At 34.1% G+C, this 20,795-nt stretch overlaps 1 protein-coding gene across 9 annotated transcripts in view; it reads left to right on the forward strand.

Moving 5' to 3' along the window:
* LOC137619491 (adenylate cyclase type 1-like) overlaps nucleotides 1-20,795 on the forward strand; it is a 423,950-nt gene that overhangs the window by 31,380 nt on the left and 371,775 nt on the right. The window contains exon 1 of one of the 9 annotated variants that reach the window (XM_068349562.1): nucleotides 6,335-6,472. The exons of the other annotated variants lie outside the window; for them this stretch is intronic. The gene's annotated coding sequence lies outside the window, so the exon portion shown is untranslated. Of the gene's footprint in view, nucleotides 1-6,334; nucleotides 6,473-20,795 lie in introns of those variants that run through there. 9 annotated transcript variants of the gene reach the window in all.

Consider the following 20,795-nt stretch of genomic DNA (forward strand, 5'->3'; position numbering starts at 1 on the left):
CCTCAACACCCTTTTGTTTCCCCATGCCATTTTGATTTGATAACCCTCTTCCTTCCTTAAAAAATGTAGCCTAGCACCGTCTATTAAGTTTTTCTTCTAGGCTACGTCATCTAGAATAGAACAGTAATGAGGTGCTATTGCGTCTGCAAATCCCCTCGTATTTCCACTGAAAACTGAGCCTCGGATTGATCTCAGCATCTTCATTTTTGTCCTTTTCAGCACTTTTCCTTCGTCCCTCCTCAGAGGCCTCACCTCCCAACACCACAAGTCAATACTGGTCTTATGACTGTTGTGTAAACCTTCCTAACTTTTAGCTCTTGTTTATTCGCTTACTGCTCGTGGCTCTTCTAACATCTCTCCATTTTACGCAAGTTGTTTCCCTCTATGAATTGGGGTTTCGGTTTCGACCCATTGCTCCAAATCTCTCCGTTGGAGTTTTTAAAACCGGTTTCAGCTGATGATCATCCATGTTTATAACTTGGATATCTTCCCCTTCGGATTTACTACAAAGTGTCATATTTTGTTTACTTTGGCCTTGAGCTATCGACCCCCTTTCCCGATTCCTTTGCCATACCCCAACTCGCACTTTTGACTCCCCTATAATGAACAAATAATTTCTTTTACAGTTTTTAATTGCCTCACCCTGTGAGAGATATGGGATCTTACTCATAGCAGCCCTTCAGAGAAATATTTCCCAGATTGGGAAATAGTTTATCTTCAAGTCATTGGACTTATAGGTTATGAAAGAGGTTTCTTATGTTGATATTAATTCGCAAAGGAAAAAACAAATGAATTTTAGCACTTTGACTTTAAAAGGGATGGATTCTTTAACCATCCTACTCTACTAGGTTTCCTGGAAAAATGTTTTAGTAGCACTATTCGGTACATGATGTTCTCTAATAGAATAACTATCAATTTCTCTGTTTCTGGTATAAGATTATAAATTTTGCTTGAGATTTTTATTGGAAAAATTCGGAGAAACAAAAGGACTTGTATTTATCGATTATAAACATTTAAAAGACTCATGAATACCCTGTACCACCACCTTGCATTCCTTAATGTTTCTTGATAAGATTCAATTGAAAGAAACATCATTCAATACAGTTTCACACTTCTCATGTTTTTGCCAACAAATGAAAACAAAATTCGAATGTTTTTAAGTTGCTTTATATACTGTATAATTGTATTATAGAAATTGCATGTGAGAGCAAGACATGGTTTGATCATCATTTTTATAACACCGGCACATACAAATAGTGGCATTTGTAATAAACTAGTATTTCTATGCGAAGCAAAATATTCCTGTGATATCAGTTCGTATTGTTGTACCAGGGAAATTAGGTCATCGCAAAGTCAACGTTCGAAATCTGCACGTTCAGGCTTGATAGCAAACGTACATAGTTAACGTTTGTGTGATATTGGGACATCCCCAAATGGTGTTTCAAGTTTACCCGACCAAGTCGTGTGGGTTGATTGCCACTTTATTTTTTACGTAATAGGACTTTTTGAGCAAATTTTTACCTTGTTCTTTATTGTTACTGTAGATGAGTTTTGCAATTGCTCCTGCTTTGATACCATCAAGCATTTGCCTTCGTTGGAAAATGGAATATTTTTGTGTAACCGGGTTTTGCCATTTATGTGGTATGAAAAATTTGATTTGCGGTGAATGTTTAATCCCGCAATAGTCAGGCATAAAAAACTCGTCTTTTAGTCCAATCAGGAATTTATAGATTGAATCCATCTGCTGAACCTTTTTTTTTTTTTTTTTAATAGTGCCTTGCCTCTATTCGTTCTCAGGTTTATTTTTTCTATAACTGAGTGAAACCTAAAACGCATGTTTATCATACAAATTAGAAAGGCTTTGGCTAGGCAACCGACGTACCTACTCTTGATTTTAGATATAATCCCAGCCATTGAATTTTTATTTAGAAGAACGATCATGGATATACCGTATTTATGTATGTATGAATGATTTCTGTACGTATTTTTCGTTCTAGCTCGATCTGTGTATCTATATTTATATGTATGGATATTTTTTTATGCATGGCTTCAATGTATATGTATATCTAGACTCTTGTCCTATGAATAACTAATAACATCAAGGCGTAGAGAAGTTTGAGTGATATCTTTGGGAGAGACAACTAACTTTTGGTATAGTAATAAGAAACAAATTGGCAGGGAAACGTTATATTGAGAGGGACTTCTTTTATTGCGTGTTGGCAAGAAATGAGAAATCGATTTTTCTATATATTGACCCTGTGTTCGTTTGGAGTCTGTAAGCATGGAAGTGATAGGTGAAACTTTTTGTCGTTGGGAGACATTTCATAGGCTAATAAAATAACCCATTGTAACATTTCATGGTAGCTTTAGAGTCTTAGACTTTATAATTTAACATTTCATTATTAAATAGCCCATTATAGCTTTAGTGTCCTAGACTTTATATTTTAACATTTCATAATTAAATAACTCATTGTAGCTTTATCGTCTTAGACTTTATATTTCAACATTTCTTAATTAAATAGCCCATTGTAGCTTTAGCGTCTTAGATTTTAGATTTTAACATTTCATAAGTGAATAGCCCATTGTAGCTTTTGTGTCTTTGAGACTTGATATTTAAACATTTCATAATTAATAGCCCATTGTAGCTTTAAAGTTTTACGATATATTTAACATTTCCTAATTAAATAGCCCATTGTAGCTTTAGCGTCTTAGACTATATTTTAACATTTCCCAATTAAATTGCCATTGTAGCTTTAAAGTCTTGGACTTTGTATTTTGTTAGTAAAATGTACAAGGAAGCAGATTAGTCTTGTGGTTGTCTGTGGGGCACTAAAAGAAAACCAAGATGTTTCATTTGAATTTTAGAAGACATAAAACCGTCGTTTGGAGGTTTAATGGGAATTGATACTCTAAGATTATTTAAGATTAATTACTTTGTAAGAAGTGAATGCTATGTAAGAGTTGTAAATTATTATAACTCATAGGATATTCCGAGTTTTATGCTTTTTGACGTTACCTAAGAATCCGACATTTTAAACCAGCCAGTATGGTTAGAGGAGCTTCTTCTCCTTATTAAGGTTGAGGCTTTGTCTTCGTGTAGGAACATCTTACGAATTTTAAAAGTAGTTTGTATTCTTCCTAACTATTCAAACCTGAGAAAATTTAACACTTTATGTCGTAATTCTACTCATGGACGTCGTTTGTGCAAAGGGAAACGGACAATTGCATCTCGCTGTGGTACTCTTTTAATAGGAAGGTAACTATATAAATCTCATTTGTCACTATTTAAATGTGTTAGGCTATACGCTATTGTAGTGTGGACAGTTATATACCAGTTGAAATGTCATACGCTAAATAACTTTTAATCCCGCGTAGAAAGTTTATAATGAGGATTCCACGTTCAGCTACTTCTTCGGTGCACAATTCAAAATATATTTAAAAGTTTTTCGTTCAACTGGTGTTGTTTCAAATAGTTATTCTTTATACAAAGTTGTAACCTTATATTTTCACCTTATGTTGAAATACAATTTTTATTTTTCTGTCAATGATTTAGACCGATCCATTTCAGTATTAAATCCTTTGAATAACCCTTGATTGTACTTTTCATTCCCATATATATATGTCAGGCGAAGAGAAAAGAGTGTTATTAAGTTATATCAATTCCCCTACGTGGACACGACAATCCTTTTTTTTTTTTTTTACCCCATTACTTTCATGCGTCCTGTTTCGTGACTCGACCTCCTTTGCTTTTCACCGTATAATGAAGACTCCCCAATTGGATACCCGTTGCCATATAGAGGTCCAATAATCGTATTTCGCCAAGTGATAACTTAGTACTGTGTATTTTCCTTTCCTAGAAGATATGCAGTCCATAAAAAAACCTTAAATAAATGGACAAACGCACATACGACAACCATAATGTCTGTTTTGTTGTAAAGTATAGCCTCTTTTGGTTATGGTTTTGTATAGCAATGCCAGTCGCTACAATTAGGGTTATGTTTTCCCTTCTGGCGAATAGACACGCATGTCGTGTTTCTTCACTCTTTATTTTCGCAGGTATGTTGGAAATATTTCAATGATACATTCTAAAATGTTGAACTTCAATAACATTTCGATTTATTTTTAGCTGCAAATAATAAATGTCTTATATAGACGACACACATGATACATAATAACTAGTCTTTGAAGAAAAACGTTATAATTCGTGTCATTTTCCTTCGTGGTTTCAAGTGGAATTATTCATAGATTGCTCAACTTCTTAAGGAGTGGCCTAAAGCGGGTCATCACTTTGTTACAAGATTCCCCTGAATAAAGTATTCACTTGAAAAAGTAGAAATAAAATGTAAAGAAAGTATTGGTAAGTAGTAAAATACTGAGTAAAATAACATTATACAATTGATTATATTCATAAAGGAAAGAAGGAATTTCCTTTTGATATGATTATACGTCCTCTTAAATTACATTGTTTTCATTAGACATTTCTCTCGCCGAAAACTAAAAGAGTAAAAATATATTTGAATTTTCATCATATAAAAAGGAAGCACCACTTTACTATTCGTCGTTTAATTATCCAAATGCTGTCATTTAATTATCCAAATGCCGTCGTTTTATTATCCAAATACCGTCATTTAATTATCTAAATACCGTCATTTAATTATCCAAATGCCGTCGTTTCATTATCCAAATACCGTCATTTCATTATCCTAATGCCGTCATTTCATTATCCAAATGCCATCATTTAATCATCCAAGTGCCGTCATTTAATTATCCGTGCCGTCATTTATTTATCCAAATGCAGTCATTTCATTATCCAGGTGCCTTCATTTAATTATCCTAAGGCCGTCATTTCATTATCCAAATACTCGAGAATGGAACACGATTTACCGTGGGATTTTACTGAGGAACTGACTTCTTTTCGCTGTCTGCATTGATAATTTCTATTTTTATTTCAACATACGATTTTAGAAGGTTGATTTTTGTTTTAATTATATATTTTTATCATATAGGTTCGAGCGTTGTTACTAATCTTATGTTCAGATTGATAGAAGAGGTTTTAGCGAAATATAATATTCGAGATTACTCGGAAGTAGATTACTAATAACTCCTCGTTGAACATTGTAAGCGAAGACATAATTGTCAATTCCAGTTTTATATATATATTTTTTTTTTAAATCTTCTTTAAGTTGATGCACTATTAAGTATCTGCCAGAGATGAGACATTGGCATTTTTTAATCATTTTTTAATATAGGATGTGATGTTCATATTTTAAGGTTGCACAATTAAGATCTTCATTTTCCATGACTAATTTAATTAACATAATTGTGTATTGTTTTAATTTTTTTTATAGTAGTTTTAGTCATGGCATAGTATCAAGGCATGATAATTGAAAAATTTGGATTATGATTTTCTTTAGTACTGATTTTAGTGAAATTTATTTTTTTGTTAACATTTATATTCGTTCGAGTATGAATATATTTGTTTTATATGAAGTAAATTTATAAAACTCGAATTAAGAATTGTGGCATTTCATTCTTATATATTTTGGTGAAGTTTCTGATATATCTATTTTGAAGTCAGTGAATGAAAAATGTTGTCTAGACGGCTTTCGTACCACAATTTGTATATTTGTGTTGAATACCTTTGAGCACAGAACAAAGTTCTTTGTCCAAAGAGTAGCGTGATGAGAACAGATACGTTCATTGGGATAGTTCTCGCCGAATAGTCTTGTCTTCAGCAACAGCAAGGAAGAACAGTAGTTCAATCAGTGAGATTAACTCGCCAGTCTTAATATGATTGTATCCAAGCTTCTATTTCAATGTAGATTGTTGTACATAACGTGATATCCAATTTAGTTATGCTCTCTTTTCTATTTATACAAAGGATTATGACTTTGTTTATCTTTCGAATTGCAAAGCATTTCTAGTCTCATTGGAATATTGTTGCAATCTACTAATTTTTCCTTTTATTTTGTGAAATTACCTCTTTAAATCTGTTATTTTTTTATTAAATAAAGATTTAAAAGATTTACAATGTTGAATAGGTTTATTCAGCAAAATGGGTTATTTAATTTATCGTGTTATTGCTTTAGAAATTACATTTAATCATATATATGTCTTATGGATATGATAGCAAGCAGCTGTCGGGTGTTTTTGGTTGTGTTAACGCTGCTTTCACGCTTTATACTACACCATTAAGAAGGCTTAAGTACTTTAGTGCTGAAACAAGATCTGTCTCTTGACATCCTCACTTAACCAGGATGATTTGCTCACCAGTGCGCTTTCATTTGGCCTTTTACATGATCCTTCCAACGTGGTCGGCGAGGTGATGTTGTGCTTGTGATAGCGTGCTTCACTTTGCAATATTTGTTTTATCTACACATGTGCTGTTTTGCTCTCTTGAAATTAAATTAATGCTTTACCCAAGTATGGTGTGTTTCAAGATATGGTAAGCGACGTTCCACCGTCATTCAAGGTAAAATGTGTTGAGCTTGTTTTTTTAGTTTATGGAATTGAGATAAGCCATTATCAGATCGAATTAAATTCGCATAAGGTTTTGTAAATTGGAGCTGAATCTATGTTTGTCCCATAATTATTCCATCAATTTTTAGTCAGTTTATGAGGTAAGTAACTTTGTTATTGTCAAAATTGAAAGACCTATCGATGATCGTGAAGTATCGTGACCTATTGTGTTAAAACGGTGACAAGTGAATGTCATAGACTCATTAGATGAGACGACTTTCGGATATATAGCAATTGCTGTCTGGCGTTTGTTTTCACTTGGCTTCTCTATAAAAAATTACCATTATGGAATTTCAAGAAAACTGAAAACAATGGGAGCTTCTTGTTTTATATTATATATATATATATATATATATATATATATATATATATATATATATATATATATATATATATATATATAAATCAATCCATTAGTCCCTTGCGCAATGGAAGGATTTTTTTCACATTGATATTCTTACATTATTGTAACGGCAATTGTTGAAATTAAAGATGAAAAGCAAAGAAATTTTATTGTGACTGAATGCCTTCTTTGGAAATTAAGTTATTTTTACACTAGATCGCTTGGAAACCATTTTACTTTTAAGGTGATTTGGGTGATATGCCTTAATCATGTAGCTTTGTGTTTTTTATATGATACTCTTAATCTTATGAAGTATAGTTCCATATAATAAATTTTCTTTTCATATCCTATTTTACTTCATTTGCGTTATACATCAGGCCTTGTAGGATTGTTGTTTTCAAAGTGAATATTGTAAGGCAAAAGTGGCACACCAATAAAAAGAATGTATAGTACAACCTGGTGATATTATTCCGATAAAAGATACCAAAGTCCTGCAAGGGAAATCAAGTGATTTCTGCTTGTTTTCTCCAAGTGTTCTAAGAAAGTCTTGATTTAGTATGGTTGTTAGTGTTTTTTTACTGATAAAGTAATTTAAACTGTAAATCGGTATAATTATTATAATACATATAGATCTTTCATGGGTGTATTCTATTTTCCAAAGTTTTATCGATGATGAATCTTGACTAAGCAAATCTTTCGCGTCTTCTTATTTCAATACATCAGTTACTCAAGTCATTTGATGCTCCACCAGCTAGGATTATTTGTCTAGCGGCGTAGTCTGCTTCACAAAGGCAATGTAAGTAGCTTAGTTTCTCCATTGCATAACATTGTTAATATATATACATCGTGTTCAAATAGAAATAAATTTCTACCTCATACTTGGGATCGAACGCTGGCCTCTTCTAATGAAAGGTCAGGTCGAAACCAACCATGTCACGAGAGGCCATAAAAGAAATCGACCTGGCCTTTCATTAGAAGGGGCCAGCGTTCGATCCCAAGTATGAGGTAGAAATTTATTTCTATTTGGACACGATGTTGTGTTGATATTTATCCATATATATATATATATATATATATATATATATATATATATATATATATATATATATATATATAAATATATATATATATGATTTTATAACAGGTATCGTGTAGTGACCATAAAAGGTGACATGGCTTCAAGGGTTGTGGTGGCCTATTGGCAACGTCCCTTCTTGGCGTTTTGCTGGACGGAAGATAGACACGTTCAAACTCGATAATTTCTTCTAGTGTCTGCAACCTCACCATCCTTGTCAGCTAAGGATGGGGGCCAGGTTTAGGAATCCTTTAAGATTTACTTGCTGATTCATCATCAGCCATTGCCTGGTACTCCTTGGTCCTAGCTTGGTTGGAGAAGGGGTTAGATTCTGGTTATATGGATATATGGTCAGTTTCTAGGGAATTGTCACTGTCTCTTCAATTCATTCATGAGCGTCCTTTAAACCTTTAGTTAGTTAGAAAGAATTTTAGTCAAGAAACATTATCATCAGATTGAACTTGGATTCATGAATTTCAGCTTTTCATTTTAACTTCTTTCTTTCTCTCTCTCCAACCCCTTAAAGTGCAAACCTCCTCCTGACAATTTGGCTCATTTATTGTATTTCCTTTCCTAAGAGCCATTTTCACGAGTTCCCCCCTTAGGACCAATGTTTTTCCCATGGTGAAAGCTGTTGTTTCTCTCATCGCAAACCTTTGGAATCGTGTACCATTGAAAGTATAGAGTTCGTGGATTCAATTCATGTAGCAGTTATTGCCGTCTAGATGTTACAAAATGATATCGTGAATCGATAGTTGATTATTTAAAGATTAATTCCATATATGGTTTTGTTTTAACGCAAGTGTTGTAGAGGGAAATGTAACACATAAAGGCAGTGTATGCAATCACAAGGAGGAATGATATTACTGTATTTAAACATTTTTCTTATAATATAGCAATTGATGGTTATGTAGTGTGTCTTCAGATAAGTGTTAAAATTATACTGATTTTTTTTTTATATAATAACAGTGTTCCTTGCTTTACAAGGTAGTTGACATCAATTTCACATTTTAGACCGAGATACCATAGTTAGTAGTATACAATAGTAGTATTACTGGTATCCCCTATTGACATGACCCACTGGGGCAGTTCATTGATATCATTTTTTTCCTCGAACAATTTTATATCTTTTCCATTGATATGTGTCCAGGCAGGCAGCCAGCCTCATTTATAATTCGTAGCACCAAGGTCATTACATTCAGTCTCATTTGAAGTAGTAGCGAGACCGCAGCTTTAAAACTTTCCTCTGTAGTATATTGCAGAACTCTCTTGACTTGCTGACAGGTGAAATTTCCCTTTTCCTATATTATTTTGCTTTAGTTTATCCATATATAAATGGGTGATATTATCACTTGTGTAATGTCTTCAAAGCAGGTCATTAATTGGGTTTTGATATGTTTATGGTAAAGGAAATTTATTTTAATAAGGTAAATGAGAGTGGTGGTTGAACTGAGTGTTAACAGGACTTGGTAGGAATATATGTTTCTACTTCAGCATTTAAGTCAATTTGAAAAAATGGATATACTACTGGTGCTCATCTGGCTAGTCTGCCAACTTGATCTCTCTCTCTCTCTCTCTCTCTCTCTCTCTCTCTCTCTCTCTCTCTCTCACTGAAAGATTCATACTCTAAAAATCCATACACAGCGAAACGCATATTCTAAAACACACCTCTCTTCCAAGTGTTTTATTAACCCCCCCTTTCCCTCTCACTCTCTTCGAGGCTGTTTATTGACCTCTCTCTTTCAGAGTCTGTTATTGACTCTCTCTCTCTCTCTCTCTCTCTCTCTCTCTCTCTCTCTCTCTCTCTCTCTCTCTCTCTCTCTCTGCTCGGAAAAACACTTCAATCTTCCAACCCTGTTTATTACCGCCCCTACCCTCTCTTCCGATCCTCAAGTTGGGGGCCATTCCAATGCCTCGAGGCTCAACATCCCTCCTTTCAGATAGATGTTTTACGTAGTTGAAGCAGACTGTCTACCACCTTTTGGATTATGGCAATATGATCTAGGTTTTGAGACTCAGATTCAGACTCGTCTAGTCTAGTGACTAGTTAATCAATGTTCTCAAACCTCAGGCTGTGCCGTAGCTTTCGGATCATTTGTGTCCTTTCTCGTATAGGCTAGTTAATATTGCCACGAAAATAGTCTAGTAATTTTTCTGTTAATTATTTCTTTAAAACTTATTTTTTTTTTCTAAATTGGCAGATCTTGATTTACATTAGGAAATAACATGTTTCGTGTTTTAGACTTTATTTATTTTCATACTTTTCCCATGTTATTTAGAAACATGGCTTTCCTTTGATGTTCGGTAAATGAAATACATATAATTTATTGCAGTAATAATAATGAAATGATGATTCTCTCTCTCTCTCTCTCTCTCTCTCTCTCTCTCTCTCTCTCTCTCTCTCTCTCTCTCTCGGCGTCTAGAGCCATGGAAGTTGTGGCGCCAGTTTGTAACGCCAAATCAATAATCAAGTCTCTCTCTCTCTCTCTCTCTCTCTCTCTCTCTCTCTCTCTCTCTCTCTGTGGTGGTTTCTATTATTGTCATAAGGTTTTATTATAAATCGTCACGGAAGTAGATGTCATTGTCATCGACCATATTTTTTGATAAACGACCGAAATGTTTTTATTTTTGTATTTTTCCGATCTTCAAAGATGACACATTTTTTTTTTAAACGTGAGAGATCAACTTCATCCCAAGACAAAGGCATGAAACGGATCAAAAACGGTATGATGTGACGCAACGTTAACAACATCAATAAACATCAATGACTGTAACTAACATCAAAAGCACCCATGGGCCATCTCAATGCGAGAAGATTTTAATATTGGACGCGGAGGAATATGAAGGGAAGAAGGATTTTAGAGGAATATTGGAAATGTTAAGACATTCGTCCGATGGAATCTTGTGTGAATGTCTCCTCCTCAAAGGGAATCTCGTTTTTAGTGAAGTTGGACTAAATAGAATGGAAAAAAGAACAAAGCTTAAGGAATACAGAAATTAAAGAGATATGCAACTGGATAGATCTTTTAGAAAGTGAAGAATTAGAGAAAGCAATAGAAATAATACACGAAAAATATAGTCATAGCAAGTGTATTTTTATTAACAAAAATACAAATCTGGGACACTCTTTCAACAGTTGTTATTGAATATTAATCTCGAAAAGTAATTACCGAAATAGAAATGTTTCTTTCTGAATAATTATAATCCCATCAAGACTAGGAAAGCGAGTTAAAAATAGGTACAATTGACTTATTACCAAGTACGTTACCAACTTTATCATATGAGCGTGTTGAAACTGTCGCTCTTAATGTCTTTTTTTTTTTCTACAAAAATTACAGTTGGGTTAAAAAAAAGTATTCCATGGCCTGTGGGTTATGATGGTCACGCATTGAAACGTTTCAAATAGCCTCATTTATCATATGATATCGTATAGATTGGTTCATCTGCGTTATAGATCTTCACACTTTGAATAAGTCTAGCTAGATTTAAGGGGATTAGGCGTAGCATAATTTTTTTGGCGAAATCGTTATTCATGACTAAATTGAGATCACAAATGTCAAAGAAAAGTCGCCTTAGATGACGCACCAGTAACCTTGAATGTTCGTTTAGAGAAGTGAATAAAGTAACCTGATAAAGAAGCTTTGTAACTTATACAAATGACGATATGCAAATAAGATCGAGTTTTAGAAACGGGCCAGATTTTTCCAGGAATGATTAATTGTGAGGAAGAGGGGCAAACGTCAAGGTCCCGTAGGAAATGAGACACAGGACGAGATTGATGATGTCGCCTGTGAACTGTGAGACACAAATAGTTTAATACGACGACGAATGAAATTTTCCAAATTGGCACCGAGGTTCGGGAATTCTCCCGAAATAGTTCAATGTCACATACGACTTTATTTGATTAGATTTCCAGATAATGAAAGTGGAAATGATGAAATAGTGTCGTAAATGGATATGATGAAGTATTGGTGTACTCCAAAAACGATGTATTTTATTAATATAGGAAACATGAGACAGGATGATTATGTATTGAGTAGTGTAACGAATAGGAAACGTAGCCAGTGTACTGAAATGTGTATATAAGTAATTTACACTTCAATAATGAAATTGAAATCATATTAACAATATGGAACGCATAAAATGTGAACAACAGTTACAGAATATCAGAGAAGATAATGCCTTATATAATTGGATAATTGGTATCAATTATTATTTGAATCTACTATATCAGCTACCAAATGAAAATAAACTAGAGAAAGTGGAGCGTAACCTCATTCAAGATCAATTAACGCAGTGTTTATAAGGTCATGGTGTAGAGGTTAAGAAATAGTCGTGGGTTTGAGAACCTTGCGTATTACAGGACTCTTAATGGGTATATAACGTATAAACAAATTCATGAACACACGCATGTGTATATATGATATATATATATACAGTATATATATATATATATATATATATATATATATATATATATATATATATATATCATCTCCTACGATTATTGACGTTAAGGCTAGATTTTGCCAGTCCTCTCTATCTTGAGCTTTTAATTCAATACTACTTCATTCATCATCTACTACTTCGCGCTTCATGATCCTCAGTCTTGTAGGTCTGGGTCTTCCAACTCTTATAGTGCCTTCTGGAGTCCAGCTGAACGTTTGGTGAACTAATTTCTCTTGGGGAATGCGAAGAGCATGACCAAACCATCTCCATTTACCCCTCATCAAGATTATATATATATATATATTTATAAACACTTATGTACATTATATCTTTCATAACTGTAGACATCTGTTTGAGGGATTACAGCATCCATTGCATATGGAATACTGATAGACCATATAGTAGATAACGGGGGCATAATGGTCCAAGATTACCAAAAGTGGCAGGCGCGTCACACACTTCTTGGATATAACCAGATTGCATCTTAATATGGGAGAATCTCTCTCTCTCTCTCTCTCTCTCTCTCTCTCTCTCTCTCTCTCTCTCTCTCTCCGTGTGTTCCGTGTCATACGCTATTACAACCGTGTCCATGCACGTAGGAAGCATGAACCAATCTGCCGTTTAAAAGTAGCAGCTAAAAAAAAGCGAGAACAAAGGTACTATTAATAACAATCATTCTGGGAATACGTGGGGGAATCACAGTGACATAAAAATAATCACGGGAGGGAAAAAATACGACCGCACTATTGGACGTCTGGCTTTGTCCACATAATGGCAAATGGATGGGCCACGAGAAAGAGTATTATGCAATAGGCAAGGAAGAAAAAACGGGTAGGTGTGAAACAGTTATAATAATTTGGGTCGTTTACACTTTGACATTAAAAATAGGTTAAGTAATTAAGCGAACATTATGTAAATGATGTCTCGCTTCCCTGCAACACACGAGGACAGCAGTCCTTTGTTTTTGTCGGTACACGTGTTTGGCAAAGGTAGAAAGACGATGTATAGGATGCGTCAGAAATTTATTATTACGAAATAATCACTTATAAATTTGAGATAGGGGATGTACCTTCATTGGTACTTATAAACAGAAAGGAAACCTTTTTTTTTTCTCTCTCTCTCTCTCTCTCTCTCTCTCTCTCTCTCTCTCTCTCTCTCTCTCTCTCTCTCGCAAGGGAATAGTGCCGTCAGTGCACCTACGTGTACTGTAAGCACAACTTTCATTGCTGGCTGCACTCACTTTTTAGCTTTCTATTTTACATCCTCTCGGTTTTCTTTCTTGCTGGCCAAATACCTAAAATTGCTTCTTGTCGCATTTGCAGGATTTCCCAGTTTTACCTTGGCATTGAGTCTCCTCCTCGATCCCCGCGCTGGGCTGGAGGACCCTAATTTCATGACTCTCTCTCTCTCTCTCTCTCTCTCTCTCTCTCTCTCTCTCTCCTCTCTCTCTCTCTCTCTCTCTCTCTCTCTCTCTCTCTCTCATGATAGAGAGTTATAGAATCCTTTAACTGGCCAGACAGTTGGCTACCTCTCCCTGTTTACGGCTCAGTTTTCCTTTGCTTACACATTCAGCGAGTAGTCTAGCCTATTTTTTTTTTTTTTTTTTTTTTTTTTTACATTTATCTCTTTCCTCATTCACCTGAGAATCTCGAGGTTACTAAACAATTCTTCTTCACACAAGGGGCTAACTATTGCACTGTAATTATTCAGTGGCTACTTTCCTTTTGATAAGGGTATAAGAGAGACTTTAGCAATGGTAAGCAGCTATTCTAAGAGAAGACAGTCCAAAATCAAACCATTGTTCTCTAGTCCTTGGTAGGGCCGCAGCCTCTGTACCGTGGTCTTTTACTGTCTTGGATTAGAGTTCTCTCGCTTGAGGGTACATTCGGGCACATTATTTTATCTTATTTTTCTTACTCTTGTTTTTCGAAAATTTCATAATTATGAATCTAATTTAATGATCCTTTTCTTAAGAGATTTTATTTGAATTGTTTATTACTTCTCTTGTTTCCTTTCTTCACTGGGCTATTTACCCTTGGGCTTATGAGCATCTTTTTTTTCCAACTTAGGTTATAGCTTAGCTAATAATTATACTGTGTATGTATATTTATATTTATATATATATATATATATATATATATATATATATATATATATATATATATTATATATATATATATATATATATATATATATATTATATATTATATATATATATATTACTTTAGGCAGAATTTTACTGTCAATTTATTGTAAATTAGATATATCTGGTTTAATACCAGGAAGTAAAAGTGTCATTTAAAAAGAATTAGTGACAAACTTAGCTATATGATACATGCATAATACTGAATTGTTATGGTGGAATCGAAGAAACTTATGAATTTGAGTTATATAGCTCGATGGTGGAGTTGTAAGGCCATTCAGTGCCTAAGTGTAACTTAATGATACATCAGTAGTTGCGCTATAAAGCAAACTGTAGAAGGTGAACAGGAAAAAGGAAGAAAGGGATATAAATTCCAGCTTGATGCTGAAGAAAAAAACTCTGCAAAGAAACCCCTAAGTATTACCTAGAGTGCAATAATAATATACATAAATACTGTAGTTCATTGTAACAATCCAAAAAAATTTCAATTCCTATTCTAGTATTGCTGTATATTTGGACGCAAATAAATGTTTCGATACGAAACCACGGAGACTACTTGCATTAAATAACTCACTTATGTCCTAACCCTAAGTAGTTTGGTTCCCAGTATACATTTGAATCTCTGTCAGAGTAGAGGTACGGTAACTATCATAGCCAGGTTTGAAGTTCTTTTCAAGATGTGAATGAAATCTTGAGTTTAGAATAAATATATCACCTGTAATGTGCAGTGTTAGTGAGACTATCGGACTGATATGGGAATGTACACGCACGCACACATATATGTAATATGCATATATTATTTGATTTTGTGTATTATATTTTTTTTCAATACCAGTGTACAATATGACATAGCTGAAATGTAAAGGTGCCTGCGACTATTGTGGTTTGGTCACTGTAGACTATGTATTGGGTGAAATAGCTTAATGATGGTATATGTATGTAAATTGTATATAAATCTTTATATATATTTATGTATATATATATATATATATATATTTATGTATATATATATTTATATATATATTTATATATATATATATATATATTTATATATATATATATATATATATATATATATATATATATATATATATATATATAATCAACAGAATATGACAAGCTATTGTGTATAGCATTTGTAGACTGAGAATTTGTTTGATTCTATCAAAACTTCAGCAGTAATGAAAGCCCATGAAAGACAAGGAATAGATGAATCTTATGTTAGAACACTTGAAGATATCTATACAGGAAGTACAGTTATCCTAAAACTACATAAAGAAAGGAGTTATGCAGGGAGACCCCCATCTCTCTTAAATTATTCATAGCATGCCTAGAAATGTTGAAAAATTTAGACTGGGAAAATATAGGAATTAACATTATTTGGGAATACCTAAACAACTTAAGATATACAGGTGACATAGTTCTGTTTAATGAATTATGGGAGGAATTGCAAAAGATGATAGAATATTTGAATTGAGAAAACAGAAATGTAGGACTGAAAATGATTGAGTAATACGAAGATAATGTTCAATGAAAATGCAGACACAACATTTAGAGATTGGTAATGAATTTACGTACGGAGGGCAGACAGTAAGTGCTTCGCCAGGACATGAGACCGAAATTAAAAAAGGATAAGAATGCGGTCTACAGTTTTTGGTAAACAACATGAGATCATGAAATGTAAAATGTCACTTTCTCTAAAAAGAAAAGTATTTAATAAGGTGGTCCTATTAGTATTAACTTATGCATCAGTAACTTGGAGCTTTACTAAAGCTTTATAACATAAACCAGTTAAAACTCAAAGAGCAATGGAAAAAGTAATAATGGGAATGACACCAGGAGACAGAAAAAGAGCAACATAGATACCAGTGCAAACTAAGGTAGAGGATATTATAACATGTAAGAAAAAGAAATGGACATGGGCAGGACATATAATGACTGACATATAATAGATGGGCATTAGGAATAACAAAATGCAACCTTATATATTGTCAAAGAATCAGGGGAAGAAAGAGAAGACGTTTGATTGACGAACTATTAAAATATGCTGTTATAAACTGGCATAGAAAGACTTTTAAACAGATGCGTGTGGGGCATAGCTGAGGCCTTTTTTCTGCAGTGGAGTAGTACCGCTGATGACACACACTCATACACACACACACACACATATATATATATATATATATATATATATATATATATATATATATATATATATATATGTACTGCATATGTGTAATCTAGAAGGCTATTCGTAATTATAAACAATAATCATCAATGGGAAACGGATGTACTTAAATATGTACCTCAGCTATATTTTTTTTTACTGCCATTGAGCCAACTCATTGAAGAAGGCAGCGTCCAGAAAAAAGGGCAAGGCATTCATGACTGTGTTCTATCTCTTAACTGTTGAATATTGAATGAACGAAACTGTTCAGAAGACTTCCACAGTATATAGCAGCTTTGTACACCCTAAGAAGAGAGAGAGAGAGAGAGAGAGAGAGAGAGAGAGAGAGAGAGAGAGAGAGAGAGAGAGAGAGAGAGAGTACTAATAACTAAGGGTTCGAGTATCTGAACTGCTTGGTCGATGTTATTAGAATCTCTTCATTTGGTTCATATTGATTCATCATTTCAATGAAGGGAAAATGGTTTTAGAAGGCTTTGTTTTATTTTCTTTAACAGATATCAACCATTGATCTTTTGTGGTTTGTTAGTAGAGTATTCAGAAGTAGTAGAAGGCTCGTCTGAGAACTCGTTCAGATAACAGAGAAAGTATAACGGTGGAGGTAGGGAGCAAAAAATGCATTCATTTCAAAGTTCAAATTTAATTTTTCTGTGCCATCATCGTTTTTAAATGTGTTTTATATTTTTTTTTTCGTCTTTTTCATTTATTTCTTGCCCCTTGTACTGTTTTAATTTTGGAATATCGATTGCCTGTTAATAATGTGCATGTTATGAACGAAGTGGCACTTTGTAAAATGTGTGAAACCTCCTGTATTTTTAGATATACAACGTATATAACTGTGGATTTTCAATATCCAAGATTCTTAGACATGGCATGGTGTTTTCTTCGAGGTAATGATGATAATGATATATGCCAGCATTTAAATCCAAAAAAAAAGAGAATTTAATTACGATAAGAGCTACTAATAATGATAGTAGGTGGTCCAGATGGTGTGGTAGATTAGTAGCAATTGTAGGTTACTATTTACAAGGGTAAAGTTGATAATTACTGACGCGAAAAACGTACGTTGTTTAAAGGGAATTTACCATCAGCGCAATTTTTCTTTATGAAAGTTGCAATGTAAGAGTAGGGGAGTGTAACGTTGGTGCAAATGGTAATGGGGAAGGGAACAATAGTGACAATGGATATTTATGGCGTTGCGAAGAATGGCTTCCAGCAGGAAAGGAAAGTAATGAGGTGAACGAAAGTCAAACTTAATGCAACGGAACTAGTCATTTGAGGGTAAGCAGGCATGAAGATGAACCACCTTTATGAGGTCGGAAAGACGTGAGAGGGAATCTGAAGAGAAGTGAATTAACTACGGAAAGTGGAGAAGTAGGGGAAAATATGAACGACCCCAAAAGTAAATTAAGAATGATAAGGAATAATGAACCAAGAAAAGGGGAGATAACGCTGTAAACAATGGTAGGGCGAACTATACAATACATTACATGTCGAAGACAGCCGAGAGAAAAATCGGAGATAAGTGGATTATAATATAGAAATATAATTGTTGGATGCAGCGTACCAGAAAGGAGTGCAGTGATCTGCAATAATATTAGTGAAAGTTTGCCTTGTTATGGAGTAGGAATAAATATAGTTTCTTCCACCATCACCCATTGGATAAAATGGTTACGATTTGTGTTGAAATACCAATAACGACAAAGCGTAAAATAATATTTAAAGCAATGCTAGTAAGAACTATTACTATTAACTGTCGAAATCAGATGAAAAGTGATGAGGTGACTTAGCAATTGAATGGGTGAAATCAGAATTTTTATAAACTTTTAGCCATAATTTTTGGTGATCAGATTGAAATTTTGTGAAAAGAAGTCTAGGAACTTCAAAAAACGCCAGTCGAGTTTTGTGGAGATCAAGGTCTAGTTAAGGATGTTTTCAATTTCCGAACTCAAAGGTTAGGTTCTCCGAAATAATATAGGAGTAAGAGAATTATTTTAAAATTTTTATTCTTTTGGATAGAATATCTATTGAATTCCAATTAGGAAAATATATTGCTTACAACTCCTTCACTATTTATAACAGTAGTTGGAAAGTAAGGGTCGAGAACTGAGTTGCCTGGAGCTATTTTTTTTTTTTGGGGGGGGGGGCAACACTCGACAATTGACCTTTTTTCTGGATTCTATTTTACATACTTAAGAATCCTATTAGAAATATCATGGTTATTTTTCGGGGATTTCAATATCTGTCATCGTCTGTGGTTCAAATTAATGGAACGTCTGTTGCCACGACATGTCTGTAAAGTAAAAATTAATGTAAGAAAACATTCAATACAGAATCTAGCTAGAGAAGATAATCTCAGCTTCATATCAATAATTCGGTTTAGAAATCTAAAACTACCAATGATTTATTCTTAAGTAAAGGGTCAGCAGGACAACTTCAAAAGTAATATGAGTATTGTATTTTGTTAAAGGAAAGCGTATGATTTAGGTTTGGGGGTTCAACATTGTGGAAGGACTAGTGAAATGAGAAGCAGAAAGCAAATATCATGTTCATATTTTTACTGTATATTGTGACAGTAACATGAAAGTCAAAGTGGGAGAGAGATTACGTGGCCTACAGACAGTAATAGGGGAAACCAAGAGGCAATGCGCCTGTTGTGCATTTTATTCAAGGATCAGTGACGTCATTTGCTTCACATTTTGTTATTTATTCACAATTATAATGGATGATCTGACCTTTTCTTCCTTTTTCTTTTCATCTTTTTTATTAACATTTATGCTCTCATACTCTTGTATTCAAGTCCGTGACCCGAATTGCATGCTCCATTGCATCCTCTTTACCATGAGGCTGTATAAAAGAATATTCGATGTATTTTATGCAAGTTATGCATCCCTCGCAAACCACACTTATATTTTCTTTTCCACCAGCCAGAAATTATTCACGCTTGTTGGAATAGGATTGAGACCCCACTATACTTTTAGGCCTCTTCGTTAGATGGCCACATCATATTCTTTTCGGGGATGGGCCTGGGCGTGCCTGCTTGTCTAGCTGGAGATGCTCTCTCTCTCTCTCTCTCTCTCTCTCTCTCTCTCTCTCTCCTCTCTCTCTCTCTCTCTCTCTCTCTCTCTCTCTCTCTCTCTCTCTCATTGTAGCTTTGTGTATTTTAGGAACAAGGTCATTGCTTTTTATTCTTGTCGTTAGTTGTTTATTCTTCGTGTATATTGATTGCTATTCATCATGCTACCTCTTGTATGGCCTCAATGTAGTCTTCCTATCACTGGGCTGTGCAGAACAGATAGCTCTTATCTCGAAATGTCTGAAAGATTTCACGTTTATCCTTGTTGGTTATAAAAACATGAGAATAAAAAGCAATGTCTTAACATATTCCCTTGTTGTTGTATTTACAGTACATGTGTGTATGTGTGTGCGTATATATATATATATATATATATATATATATATATATATATATATATATATATACACCCTATATTATTAGAAAAAAAATATATTTATAGTGTATAATGAAATAGGTTATTTGATATTATCACTCAGTTTATGTGCCAGTTTCGTTCATGCTCGGACGACCGTAATTAGCTGCTCTTGACCGGTTGATTAGTAACACAAAGTCGTAACTGACGAAAGTGGACATACATTGCACGAGGTTCGGAAGATTTAAACTGCTAAAATAGAGTTGGCAGATGTAAATGTCCATCAATACGTGCAATAACTGTCAGTCAAGGAAGAGAAAGTTTGCACGTGCCAAAAACAACTGGGGGAAACCCAGAGTCTCCTTCTGGTTGACACGTACGCGCATAGTCTGTAAGAGGAGGAAAATCATCTCATTGTTGTTAGTGGTCATCGATCAAACTGGTACAAACTATACGTGCTGGATGCTGCCTGATCTAGTGATATTTTTGCACGAAACGTCTCATTCATGAGAGATTGTTTATCTCTATATAGCTCTCATAAATTTAAGGTGCATATAGTGTATAGTGATGATTTAGGTTTTCATTCTATTTTTGCAGTACATTAAAGTCGATAAAAGAGTTTATTAATGCAAGAGAAAGAAGTCGCCATT

This window comes from Palaemon carinicauda, chromosome 26 (assembly GCF_036898095.1).
Source record: "Palaemon carinicauda isolate YSFRI2023 chromosome 26, ASM3689809v2, whole genome shotgun sequence".
Classification (NCBI taxonomy): Eukaryota; Metazoa; Arthropoda; class Malacostraca; order Decapoda; family Palaemonidae; genus Palaemon; species Palaemon carinicauda.